Here is a 14,788-nt window from a genome sequence, read left to right as displayed (position 1 = left end):
TTTGGGTAGGTTCCAAGTCTTTGCTATTGTGAACAGTTCTGCAATAAACATATGTGTGCACATGTCTTTATAATAGAATGATTTTAATCCCTCTTTTCATTATAGGACCAAAATCTGTTTTTAAAATCAGATCTATTTCTTCTGTTTCTGATGTTCCTTGTATAAACAGCGGTGTTCTGTAAATAAATACACCAATTCTGAAGCCTTCCCAGCCTGTCCCTGTACATTTACCTCTGCCTCTGACAGCTACCCTTTGAATAGTAGTATTCCAGACATGGGTTTTTTGTTTGTTTGTTTTTGAGACGGAGTCTTGCTCCATCGCCAGGTATCAGGCTGGAGTGCAGTGGTGCAATCTTGGCTCACCACAACCTCTGCCTCCCAGGTTCAAGCAATTCTCCTGCCTCAGCCTCCCGAGTAGCTGGGACTACAGGCGTGCACCACCATGCCCAGCTAATTTTTGCATTTTTAGTAGAGATGGGGTTTCATCATGTTGGCCGGGATGGTCTCGATCTCTTGACCTCGTGATCCACCTGCCTTGACCTCCCAAAGTGCTGAGACTACAGGCATGAGCTGTGGTGGGTTTTTATATTTCACACTTATGCCTTTATTTACAATAATTTCATGAAGTTTTCATGAACTCGGGCCATCATCCCAAGTTCCAAAAGATGACATGTTCCTAATCGTACAGGGACTTGCTCATGTTTCTCTTCTGCTGTCTGCCTGTTCACAGGGTCTAACATCTCACCCACCACCACTCTGATGCATTTCACGGCCTGGGACTTTCAGGTCCCCAGTCAGCCTACACATCCAGCCACTTGAGAGCAGGCAGGAAAAGACCTGTCTATGTCCATGCATGCGATCTTTTATATGATGTTCATGACTAGTCAGCGTTCTGGAAGGAAAATGACCAACTCAAATCAACTCTTCTGTGATCAAAGCAACTCTTCTGGGGGTGAGGAAAGGGGTGGGATGGGGAACATGGAGGGAAGTATAAACAGACAGAAGTGTTGGGCTAGAAATAGAACTGGAGTCTGACATATAAGCAGTTATGTTTACTGTATCTAGAGTTGCTTTCTATACCTCTAAAGTAGTTTACTTACAGGGACTTTCAAATTCTGCTTGAGCTCATTTATTTCCCAACTAAATCAATGGTCTCCAGAAAATACACACCCTTTAATGTATTTATCTGTTTCATGCTGACTTGAACATTTCCCTTGTTTCACCTAATGATCTACTCTACTAGCTGAAGTGCAAAAGTCTCACCTTGAAGGCATGGGAGTCATGAAGAATTGCCAAGGTCTCAGTGCTCATTGGGAGGTAGTGAACAGAACTGAACCTAGGAAGGGTAGGGGGCAGAGGCTAAAGCCAGGGCATGGAGTTAAGGGATAAAATTAGAGAGAAGATGAGGAGTGTAAGAAAACCAAGCACATCGTGGGGCTTGGGCAGAGGGTCCTGAAGGGCTGACTATGGTGTCAGCCATTTTCTTATCCTTGCCAAATAATCCTAATGCTTTTAACTTTTCTTCATTGATTATATATTTTTTGTTGATAAAATGTTCTGAAATTGCATTTTTTAATGAAGATCTGTCTCATTAAAGAACCAGGGTTGGCCCATCCCCTCGGAAGCCCCGCATATGTGGGCAAATGTTTATGTTCAGTGAATCCTGGATTCTGACAGTAGAGGTCTTGTTGTCCATTACTCCTGTGTTGCCAGAAGCACTGGAAAGTCATCCTAAACCACAGAACCAAGTTCTGCTTTTAAAACTCCTAAGAAGGGATTTTTAATGCCTCCTTTCATGATCCATTTCTATGTTTAGTGTTCCTTCCTAAGACCAAACTCTTCCTTCATCACACACCTGCGGTACTTTCTTTTATCCCTTTCCTTAAAGATGGAGAGCAAACACCATCTCTATGTAGATAACTTGACAGTTATTAATTCTCTCCTTCAAACTGTTCTTACCCTTGCCAAGTAATCCCAATGCTTTTAACTTTTCTTCACTGATCGTATTTTTTGTTGATAAAATGTTCTGTCATTTGGGTAGTGGGTTGGGGACTTATATTTGGGCCCTTATTACATGCCTGGAGTTGTTTCAGTTATTGCATATGTATTAATGGATTTGATTCTCCCTGCTGCCCTGTGAGACAGGGTATCATGCTCGCTTTAAAAGTAAAGAAATTGCATCAGACTTTTTCTGTGGACCTACACAGAAATTTTTAATTTTTTTACGTTAATTTTTGTTTTTTTTCAAAGTAGTTCTTGCATCTGGATTAAAATCAAATGGGGCTAAAAGGCTGGATGTACTAATAGAAAACACATAGCATACACTCACATGTGTCAGGCACAGTTCAAAGTGTTTGGGACACCTGAACTCATTTAATAATCACAGCAAACTTACTATTATTGTCTCTGTCTTACAGATGGGACACAGGGACAGAAGGGGTTTATTTAGTTGCAGTTCTAGACCTAATAAAGTGATGGAGCTGGCAGTTAAACAAGTGGTGACAAGGCACGGTGGCTCACACCTTTAATCCCAGCACTTTGGGAGGCTGAGGTGGGTGGATCACAAGGCCAGGAGTTTGAGACCAGCCCTGCCAATATGGTGAAACTCCATCTCTACTGAAAATACAAAAAGTAGCCGGGTATGGTAGTGGGCGCCTCTAGTCACAGCTACTCAGGAGGCTGAGGCAGGAGAATTGCTTGAACCCGGGAGGCAGAGGTTGCAGTAAGCTGAGATCGCACCATTGCACTCCAGCTTGGGCAACAGAGCAAGACTGCCTCAAAAAAGGAAGAAGAACAAGGAAAAAAAAAAACAGGTGGTGTAGCCTAAAGATTCTATGTCCCTGTTCTGCTTACAATGGAAGTGGTAGTCACCATGACCGACTCCTCTCCGTACCTGGTTCCTCTTTCCAGAGACAATTATGTATTCTTTTTGATATTTTTTATTTTTCCTGATGTTTACCTCTGTTTCTATTTAGCTCTGACACCTCCTTTTCCTTCTTATTTCCTGCCCCAGCCTTTTAATCTTATTGTCTCAGTCTCATACTTTCTAATTCATCAGCATTTACCTTTATGTAACCATGTTATTTTTTATTATTTAGGAATCAAGTTGTTTATAATTATTGCATGATTTTCTGGTTAATTTTTATTTTCCTGGGACAAATACTTGCCTAATTTTTCGTTTTCATGGTTGTCTCTACCTTTATTTTCCTCAGGCATTCCATCCAGTGTCACATACGTCTTGATATTTTTTCTAAATTTCACGTATATTGGATAACTCATGAAATCCATTTTTTCCCTAAAGCTCTTTCTTTCTAGATCCCCTCTCTTCCATTCCAGAAGTGACCAGTCATTCTCTGGGTCTGCTGCATGGCTCTATTCTGGGACTCTCCATAAAACTTATTCTTTTTTTCTTGGACTCCATGTCTTCCATGTCTTAATTTACTCCCTTGCCATATTATGTACGTGTTCTAGTTACTTATTCCTGCATAAAAAACCACCCTAAAACTCGATGGCATGAAGCAGTTTCTGATTGCCAGCATTCAGTGGGTTAACTGCATTGTTCTGTGCCACGGGCTAGTGACTGGGGAGCTGGCATGTCTGCAGTCATTGCAGGGCTTGAATGTTCTGCCCAGTAATGACGGCTTCCTCACACAGCTGGGGGATAGTGCTGGTTGTTGGCTGGGAGCTCAGCTTGATCAGTCAACCAGAGCAACTATGCATGGTCTCTCCATGTGGCTTGGACTTGTCACAGCACAGCAGCTTGGTTATGCGGTGAGCATCTCAAGTGTGAGCTTTTTAAGATGCCCTGAGGAAATCTGCAAGGCTTCTTATAATCTAACTTTGGAAGACCTAGAACACCACTTTTGCTATATTGTTCAAGAAAATCACTAAGGCAAGCATGGATTCCAGGGGAGGAAATTAGACATCTCTTTATGTGAAGAGCGGTATGTGGACAGAAAGAGGGAAGAACTGGTTGGCGACTACCTTTGAGACTAGCTACCATGTTAGGGTAACACTGCTGTCCTAAATAAACCCCGGAATTCTGGTGACATACCATTTTATTCCTACTCATATTTCTCTTCTCTCTCCTTCTATTTTATGGCTATCTATTCCCCTAGAGCATTGGAGTTATCTTCTTTTAGCTGGAGGATGGAGAAAGAACATACGAGACATCTCTGCTTCTTAATCACTTTGTTCCAGAAATAACACACATCACTTCTGCCCCATCGTATTGCGGAATATTGCTACAACCAGTTGTATGGCCAAACCCAGACACAAAGGGAGCTGGGCAGAATAGTCCATGGCTGGGTAGCAGGTACCCAAGAAAAGCTCTATGGATGGAAGGAAGATTATGATTCCTGATGAATAGCTAGTTGTCTCTGTCAGGCTTCTTTGCAAGAGTACAACTCCCAATAGCTTCTTGACAAAAATGGCTGGGAGAAACATATTTTGATCATTGTAGATCAAAAAATGACTTAGCCTGGCCTTTCATTTGATGAATAGGTTGACTGGATAGAGAATTTTCTGTTAAAATAATTGTCTTTTACTTTTGAAGGCTTGCTTCACTGTGTGATACCAATTTGATTCTTGTTCTTTGAATGTGAATTGCTTTTGTCGCTCTGCAAGATTGGAAGATCATCCACTAATCCCTGGGTTTTGGGATATCAGTTTGCTATAATTTAACATGGTGTTTTCATTTATTGTGCTGGGTCACTTGGTGGGTACTTACAATCTTGAAACTCATGTGCTTCATTTCTGAGAAAATTTCTAGCATTATTTATTTGATAAATTTCTTCTTCTTTTATTCTTTCTCTCATTTTTTTTCTCTTACAGGAGTTATTAGCTGTTGTATGTCTTGAATTAATTATCTGATTTTATCTTTCTTTCCTCTTTGTCTTTTAGATCTACTTTCTAGATGATTCCCCTAATTTTACCTTTCAACAGTTCTACTGAATCAAAATGTGTAGCTATTCAGTTTCAACAAACATTCTTTCTTGTTTTTGGATTTTACCTTCCCAGAGCATCTTGTTCTTGTTCATAGAACACATTATGTTCTCTTATCTTTCTGAAGATATCACTTATGTTTTTAAAAAGCTATTTTTAAGTTATCGTCTCTCCTGTGTCTTCCAGAGTCCTGCTGTCTTATTTTGGTCTGTCCATTTTCACATCAGAGTCTGTTTTTACATATCTAGTGATTTTGTTTTCCTGCTTATTCACATTTGACATTAACTAATAAGAATTCAATGATTAAAAGCCCAATCAGGACCTCTGGGTAGGGATAGTTTTCCCCTGATAAGCCCCACTATAGGATAGTCTGGCAGCAAGTTGCCCCTTTTACTGGGAAATCTCCCACAGCCAGAACTTAGAAGTCTTTTCTCTGAGGTTATTCAGTTTCCTTGCAACCATAATCCCCTGCTTGTCTGTCTGCCAGGCTGCTCGTGTTTTTGGAGCAGGGAAGGGCAAGATGTCTGGGGTAATGGCTGTCTCTTATTATTTCTATTTTCAGCCCTTGTGCTTCAACCTTGCCTGAACTCTGCTTGTTTATTCCAAAGGCTTTATGGTTTAATTCCTTCCCAGGACCAACCTCAAGATTTCTCGTGGGAGTTGCATGGAGTGAGGTGGTCTTTGACTGGCTGCTCAGGGTTGAGAAAAGACAGCTGGCCGCCCGACCAGGCATCTTTGGGTCTCTTTGTTTACATCCATGTGCTTTTCTCTGGCTGACTCCAGTCATTTCTCCAAAGGCTTCTTTCCCATTAACATGCTCTTCTGCAGCATTACTGGTTCCCTTCACTGCTAAGCCAACTGCCACTCCTCTGTCTGCTTTGTGCCTGTACATTTTTTGAAATATTTCAAATATTGATGTCTTCTGTCCCATTCAGTTTGCCCTTGTGAACTTTCAGCTTTTCACACCTTTATTCACATTTAGCCAGGTTTTAAGAGGGACAAAAGGGAGGGTGATTCCATTACCTTCAGGGTTTTATGCAGTCAAGTGGGCCCACATTTAGCTCCTAAATGTGTCTCTTTGGGTTACAAATACAGGCCTATACTTTTTCCTAAAGCACTAACCAGGAGTGGCTTCCAGCAGCATCTATTCCAGGTACTAGGAGCATCCTTTCCCTATCTGTATTTGTTGTAAAACTTCTTTTTTCTAAAGATAATGAGGAGTTTCCAGATGTTTCCATAACAATGAAGATAAAAATGAAGAGTCTGACTGTGAATAGTAGATTATGGATCTGTGTTACTTGGTCTTACGTAGACTAGCAGTAGAAAAAGCAAAAGCATCCAGAGTCATAAAGATCTGGTTGTGAATCCCAGCTTTCCCCCTGTGTGACTTGAGGAAATTTGCTCAACTTCTCTGGACCTCCATTTCCCTATCTATAAAGTGCTATTAACAAATACTCTGCAAAGATATTGTGAGGATTTAAGGTAATGATGGTTGAAAGTGGTCTTGTAGTAAGGTTTAATAAATTGTAGTTGTTTTTACTATTAATAAAGTATTACCCGGACTATTGATAAATAGAACATTTCTAAACCCACCGACAAATATTCTTTGTCAGCTCAAAACAACAAGACACTAGCAGACAATGACTATTTAAAGAAAAACCTCATTTAAATACTTGAGAAAAGCTATCTCCTTATCTTTCCCATAAATCTTCTTTGCTTCTCATAATGCAGAAATGAGTTCCAGGCTTGGAGATAGCAATATCAGGGCAATATTTTATAGTGTTATTGCATTTTGTATCCAAACATGCCCTGAGGATTTTATAAGCAAAAATGAAATTTCTTCACATCCCTGTGGCATGGGCATTTCATTACTAAATTTATAGACAGATAAACAGTGACTCACAAAAATGAAAACCTTCTCCCCCAGCCTTGGCTATGACTAATGGAATTCAGCAGAAAATAGCTCTCCATGTACCTCCAGTGAACCTTATATTCAAGTTTTGCAATCTGAATACCCCCTGAGCACCTAGAGAGTCTTGTGAAAAGTGAGATTAAAGAGTAACCTTTCCATAAAGATACAAGGTATTTATTGGGGTTGAAATGGGGAAAAGTGAGAAGGGAGCTGGAGGGAGAATCATTGAAATGTAATGTTGCAAAGGCTGGGTTTTACTGCAATGCAATGGAAGAGGTATGAATGGGAGAGAGTTTACCTAATAGAAAGATTGTTCTGCTACTACTTGCTCTGTGACTTAAAAAAATTTGCCCAACCTCTCTGGACTTCAGTTTCCTTATCATAAGGATTCTTCTGATTAGCAGTTGTGGATCTGATTACATCATTCAATTTAACAAGTGTTAGTTGTCTACCCACTATGTGCTAGCTGCACTCAATACCAGAACTCTATTGATTTTTCTCTTTACCCAGAAAGAAATCTCAGCTCTTCTAACACATTTTTATAGTTCTAATATGTTCATGAATTACATTTTCAGATTAGTTAGTTTCTACTAATGCAATATTGATTAATCATTATATGTGCAAAGCTTCACTAGGCAGGATCAGTGAGGGCTTCAAAAAGGAATAAAGATGAAATTCTTGTTTCTACAAAGCTTACACTTTGGGAAAAGGTAGACATCAACAGATTGAACTTTAATCCACATAATATGATAATACATACTCTGAAGGAGGTTTAAAAAAATTCCACAGTAGAGATATGAGGAAGAGAATTACTCTGTTTTGGAAGAACCACGGAAAGTTGCATAGAGGAGATGATCTCTAGGCTAAGCATTGAAGGAATATGTGCAATTTTTATAAGAAGAGAAAAGAAGGAAAGGAGTTCTAGGTGGAGAGATTAGCATAAACCAAGACAGGGTATGAACATTTGGGGGAATAATGAGTAGGAGTATAATGTGTCTGGTGGAAAAATAGGAGACAATTGAAGAGAACCACTTGCTTTTTGAGCGCTTCATTATCCTCAGCTGCAAAAAAAGGTAACATAAAAACATTTACACTAAGTCCTCTTCAAACTATGCAACTTGATGTTTTTTATTTTTAATAGAGACTAGGTCAACTTAAAAAAAAATCGCTATTGAAGAATTGGAGTAAGGCCAATCAAGTATCTTGAGAGTTTAGCATCATTTAATTAGGCATAGGAGAATCTCTGATTGAGAGAAACTTGACTCTATTCTCTTTTACTTCTACTTAAAAATTCAGAGGGAAAGACTAACTGTCCAAACTTGGAACAGGTGCCACCATATGTCGGACCAAATACTCTGGAATGGAATGTGAGATTTCTAAGATGGCTACTTTCATTTGAACCCTTGGTTATGGTAGGGTCGAAAAGCAAAGCCAGGAGAAATGCATTGGGAAGTGTGATGCTGTATAGTTCAGAAAAAACTTAACCTACCACTGTAACTTGCCCTAAATTCCATGACTAGTGAGTGAAGCTGAAATTTGAATGCCAAGCCTTATATTTCTAATGTGCCTTGCTTCTTAAATGAAAAATGAATGTAAATTTTAGATATTTGCAGACTTCATTTCAGATAATATAATTTTCAGTTATAAAATTTTCATTTCATTCTATTATTACTTTTTTACTAAGATTCTTTGTTCATCCACTGTATGTTTCTTTTCCTTTAAATTCTTAAACATGGTCTTTTCCCAACGTGTGTTTCATCTCTAGATTGCTTTCTCTTTTTGGCTACAGTTCACATTTTCTTGCTCCTTTGCATGTCTAAGCATTTTTTATTTTTAATTGTATGCTGGTTATGTCTAATGCTATGAGGTTGAGAGTCTGGATTTTACTGTCTTCTGTTAAAGACTGAGTTTCATTTTCCCAGGTAGCATATTTACTAGTTGGTCGACTGGACCTTCTTGATGGATTTTCCAGTTTTGTTAGGGTGATGTATTCATTTCCTAGGACTGTCTTAATAAATGACCACAAACACGATGACTTGAAACAACAGAAATTCATTTTCTTACTATTCTGGAGGCCAAATCATGCTGCTGGCAGGGCTGCACTCCCTTGAAAGACTCTAGGGGAGAATCTTTCCTTGTCTCTTCCAGTTTCTGGTGGTTGTAGGTATCCTTTGGCTTGTGGATTCCTAACTCCAATCACTGCCTTCATCTTCGCCTGGTTTTCTCCTCTGTGTCTGTCCTTTTTTTCTGTCTCTTGCAGGGGTGCTTGTCATTGGAGTTAGGGCCCACCCAGCTACTCCAGGATGATGAGGTCCTGGAATATTTTAAACTTGATTACATCTTAGAAAAAACTTTTTTCAAATAAGGTCACATTCACAGATGTTGAAGTTTTGAACATAGAAGTATTTTTGGCAAGACCACTTTTCTTTTCTTTTTTAAAAAATATACTTTAAGTTCTGGGGTACATGCGCAGAACCTGCAGGTTTGTTACATAGGTATACACTTGCCATGGTGGTTTGCTGCACCCATCAGCCCATCATCTACATTAGGTATTTCTCCTAATGCTATCCCTCCTCTAGACCCCCACTCACCAACAGGCCCCAGTGTGCGATGTTCTCCTCCTTGTGCCCATGTGTTCTCAACTCTCACTTATGAGTGAGAACATACAGTGTTTGGTTTTCTGTTCTTGTGTTAGTTTCCTGAGAATGATGGTTTCTAGCTTCATCCGTGTCCCTGCAAAGGACAAGAACTCATCCTTTTTTATGGCTGCAGAGTATTCCATGGTGTATATGTGCCACATTTTCTTTATCCAGTCTATCATTGAGGGGCATTTGGGTTGGTTCCAAGTCTTTGCTATTGTGAACAGTGCCACAGTAAACATACATGTGCATGTGCATTTATAGTAAAATGATTTATAATCCTTTGGGTATATACCCAGTAATGGGATTGTTGGATCAAATGGTATTTCTATTTCTAGATCCTTAAGGAATCACCACACTGTCTTCTACAATGGTTGAACTAATTTTTACTCCCACCACCAGTGTAAAAGCATTCCTGTTTCTCCACATCTTCTCCAGCATCTGTTGTTTCCTGACTTTTTAATTATTGTCATTCTAACTGGCATGAGATAGTATGTCGTTATGATTTTGATTTGCATTTCTCTAATGACCAGTGATGATGAGCTGTTTTTCATATGTTTTTTGGCTGCATAAACGTCTTCTTTGGAGAAGTGTCTGTTCATATCCTTTGCCCACTTTTCAACTTATTATAGGTGGGCCTAGAATAGACTTAACTTGAAAGATAGAGTGGTTCTACTCCCGGGGTATAAACATTCTAGGATCTCAATGGAATGCCTGGAATTTTCAGTGAGCTCCATCTACTTTGTTTAGCAGGCACTCCCATGTCTCTCTGAACTATTCTCTGCTAGACCTTGTGCACATACACAACTTAATATTCAGATGAAGACGTACAGAAATATTTTATGCATATTTGTGGAGCTCTTTCCCTGTGCTTCTCCCTCCACTATGGTACCATGGCCTGCAAATGCTGGCTAACTCGTCAGCCGTAAACTCTTATTTCAGTCTCCTCAGCTCAGCCAGACTACTATACTCTGCTTAGGTTCCATCTTCCTGCACTAAAGTCTAGAAAGTACCTTCAGTAGAAAGTGAGGGCAACTGAGAGGCTCATGATGTGTTTCAGTTATTACTTTACTGCTTCTTAGCTCCACATTTGCCCCCTTTATTCCTAGGGCCCTGACTGTTCCACTCTCTGTATTCTTTCAAGGATCGTAGTTGAGTGCTATTTATTGTACGATGTCTGAAAAGAATTGTTTCACATATTTTCCCCCAGTTTTATCGTGGTTTACAGTGGGAAAGCTAGTTCAGGACCAGTTATTCCGTTATTGTCAGAGGGGATGTTCCTTCCTAAAGTTCATAAATCACACTTATGTTGAGTTGCATGTCAAGCTGGAGTCTGGAATTGAAAAATTAGACCTCTTTGGGTTTTTTTTTTTCTTTCTACCAGTCATGATGAAACAATGGCTGACCCAGGGATACCAAGACAGTTTCTCTCTGGACACTGGAAGGGAATCCATCTTGTAGTACAAATTATCGATGTACTTGGGACTTAGGCTTCAAGCTGGAGGAAGCTGGTGGAGCTGGCCCAAGATATTCAGAGATGCAAGGGGTGCGTTGACACAGTGTTTTTTTGTGAGTGCCTCACTATATTAGTCACCTGAAAAAACGAGGCCATGCTCATAGGTTGGTGAACAGGATGGCAAAAACTCTCAAAGCCATGCAATATGAAGAAAGCTACAGAAAACTGATTTTAATTATTGAAGGGCTGTCACGTGAAGAAAGATTGTATTTTCTCTGTGTGAACCAAGTGATAGTATCAATGGGTGTGGCAGGAAGGAATAATTTGTTGAATTGAAAAACAAACTTTCTACTAACCAAAGATGGAAGAGGCAGTGACTTCATATCAACGGAGGCATACAGGCTTTTGATTGGTGCCAAACACCCACAATTTGCCACAAACTTGGCAGCTGAAAACAAGACCCTTTATTATCTTACAGTTGTGTGGGCCAGAAGTCCAGGTAAGCTCAGCAGTTTACTCTGCTTAGGGTCTCACAAGGCTGAAATCAAAATGATGGCTGGCCTAAGCTCTTATCGGGAGGCTCTGGGGGAGAATCTGCTTCTAGGTCCGTTCAGGTTCTTGGCAGGTTCAGTTCTATGAGGTTGGAGGACCAACATCCTGGTTCCTTGCTGGCTGTGAGCCAGGGGTCATTCTTAGCTGCTAGGGGCCAACCCAGCCAAATTCCTTGGTTTGTCCCCTCCGTCTTCAAAATCAGAAATGGAGTATTGAATTCTTCTTATGCTTTGAATCTTTCTGACCCTTCCTTCTGCCACCAGCTGGAGAAAGTTCTTTGCTTTAAAGGGCTCAGGGGATTAGGTTAGATTCATCCAGACAATTGTCCCTTTTTAGGATCAACTGTGTCATATAATACAACACAATCATGGGAGTGATCTCTCCTTGTATTCACAGGTTCCAGGGATTAGGGAGTATGAATCTAGGGGTTATTTTTAGAACTGCCTACTATAGGACATACCCCAGCAGAGAAGTGATGACCACTTAGCAGGGATGTCACCCAGGCTTCTCAAGCATAGAATGGGCCCTCAGACTAGGTGAACTTTAAGGTCATTTTTAGTCCTGAAGTTTTATGAGCATTTTAACAGGAGTTTTAACTAAACATTTACAAGAAACAGGAACTGCAAATAGGAATCTGTTGACAGAAACTGTTGACCTAGGACAGTCAATTAACTCATCAGTGTTCTAACATTGGCTGATCAACTTGCACAGCAGCAAATATTTTTCATTACAATATCGAGTCTACATATTTCTCTTGTTTCCTCCACCAGCAAAGTCATTTTCTTTTCTTTTCTTTTTTTTTTTTTGAGACGGAGTTTCGCTCTTGTTATCCAGGCTGGAGTGCAATGGCGCAATCTCGGCTCACTGCAACCTCCGCCTCCTGGGTTCAGGCAATTCTCCTGTCTCAGCCTCCCGAGTAGCTGGGATTACAGGCGCGCATCACCATGCCCAGCTAATTTTTTGTATTTTTTAGTAGAGACGGGGTTTCACCTTGTTGACCAGGATGGTCTCGATCTCTTGACCTTGTGATCCACCCACCTCAGCCTCCCAAAGTGCTGGGATTACAGGCGTGAGCCACCGCGCCTGGCCTGCAAAGTCATTTTCTCTGGCCCCATGCTATGTCTGCTCCAAAGATCCCACCCTACACCTGCTCCATCTTTCTCTGCATCAAGACTATTTACAGGAGTAAAGCTTTCATTTATTCAGTGGGGTTAGTTGTTTTTATTTTTGAGCTCCTTCTGTGTGACCTGTTATTTCCTAGATAATTCAAAGTTTCCAAAGACAGGGAAGACATGGTATCTTCCCTCAAGGAGCTTAATGTGGAAACAAGATGTGCATAAATAACTATTATATAAGACCAGTTGTGGTGTTTTAAATAAATCAGTTGTAGGAGTGGGTAGATAAAATGCCTGGGAATTAAAAGAAGTGAAGATACTGTCCTTTTCTCTTGGAGGAATCAGACATATTCTTGGGAGAAAGTTGGCTTTAGATCTGGGTCTTGAAGAATGAGAACAGTTTCGGCAGGTATAGCTGGGGAATGGCATTTCAGGCAGAGGGTGTTGTGGAGACAAAGCTGGAGAAATAGTTTGCAGTTATTTTCTCAGGGTTTGAATGAGATTGAGGACTTTAGCTTGATTCAGTAGGCAACAGAAAGCATTCTGCTAAATGCATATAGTAATGACAATAATCTCTTCCTGACAAACTTTACAGAAATAGGGCAATTCAAATATCATAAAGAACGTATGTACAGGATTATAATGGCACACAGTAAACTTTAACAACAAGTAATAAACTAAAAATATTCCTGGGGAAGAAATAACACCTAGCTTTATCCTGTTTGTTCATTTCCCTTTGCCTTTGATTTTCATTGTTCCCATTCTGTAGTTTGAAGCTTCTACTTTGTGTGTGTCAATGAAGCTTGCGCAATGCTGTGAAAGCCCTGGATATACTTTAAATTCTCTCTTTTCTCCCCCTTGGCTGCTTTACTTATGTCTATCAAAAGCATATTTTGAGTCAGGTGGAAAGCATACATTCAAAGCCAGTTTTAAAATTCTTTTAATAAATTAATGTTACTTCTTAAAGTATTCCAGGATTGTCATTTTTTTGAGATTTATTTTATGTAAGAATTTTATAAACCATAATTCAAAAGCAGTCGCACAAAACTAATCATGTCCAAAGGTCTATTTGATACAGCAGGGTTTATAACTTTTTAGGACTAGGTGTCTATCGTAAACGGTCACTTCAGGACCCTTAGGAGGGTTCTAGCTCATACCTGATCTTCACATGCAGACTTCAGGATTACTGGGGCTTCTGAAATTCCCCCCTTCAGGGCTGAGATGTGTTACAACTAATGCCTTTGGGCATTAGTGTTGGTATCAGTCACTGACATCTCAGTGTTACCAGAATACCTGAGGGTGGGAGTTAGAAAAGAGGATCAGGGTAGGGTGAACACCATTGAAGGGTGTCGGAAAAGGCAGTATCACAGGGAAGGGGCTCCAGGGACACAGTGGCCTTTCTCAATTTGTATTTGATGGTTGTAGCCAAGTGTTTTCCACAATGGTCACTTGTCAAGTATTATTCTTGGTTTTGGAAACACTAGATGACTCTGAAGATGCCATCCCTGGAGACAGCCAAGGGTTTAAGTGACAGTTACAGTGATCTTTTACTTAGGCCTCTTATAAAACTAGGTTATGGGAAATATAGTCCCACTCTGCCATCCAGCCTACACGTTCTGTCTCTCTTGTTTGAAGGCTCTTTTCAGAAGGTTTCTTTGAGAGGCAGCACTGCTTTTAGAATTACAGAGATCTGGACTTACATCTGGTTCCACAGTTTATTAGCTGGGTGACTTTAGAAAGTCTCCTAACTTCTTTTAGCCTATGAGAATAAATTCAGTATCACATGTGAAAATGATTAAATATCCATACTGTTTGGGTTAATTTCAAATGTATGACAAATGAATTTTAATTTTAGAAATCTCTGTGTATGATCTGCCTTCTTTAACAGAGTGTACCATTTGATAAACATTGATTGACATTCTTTATTATTATTTTTATTTTACTTTAAGTTGGGGAATACATGGGCAGAATGTTCAGATTTGTCACATAGGTATTTGTATGCCATGGTGGTTTGCTGCACCTGTTGACTCATCCTTTAAGTCCCCTTCCCTCACCCACACCTCCCAATAGGCCCTGGTATGTGATGTTCCCCTCTCTGTGTCAGTGTGTTCTCATTGCTCAACTCCCACTTATGAGTAAGAACATATGGTGTTTGGTTTTCTGTTCTTGT

This window comes from Aotus nancymaae, unplaced genomic scaffold (assembly GCF_030222135.1).
Source record: "Aotus nancymaae isolate 86718 unplaced genomic scaffold, 86718_ANA_hifiasm-v0.15.2.pri h1tg000057l, whole genome shotgun sequence".
In the NCBI taxonomy this organism is placed as follows: Eukaryota; Metazoa; Chordata; class Mammalia; order Primates; family Aotidae; genus Aotus; species Aotus nancymaae.
The sequence above is the reverse complement of the archived record's forward strand: the minus strand, read 5'-3'. Positions refer to the sequence as shown.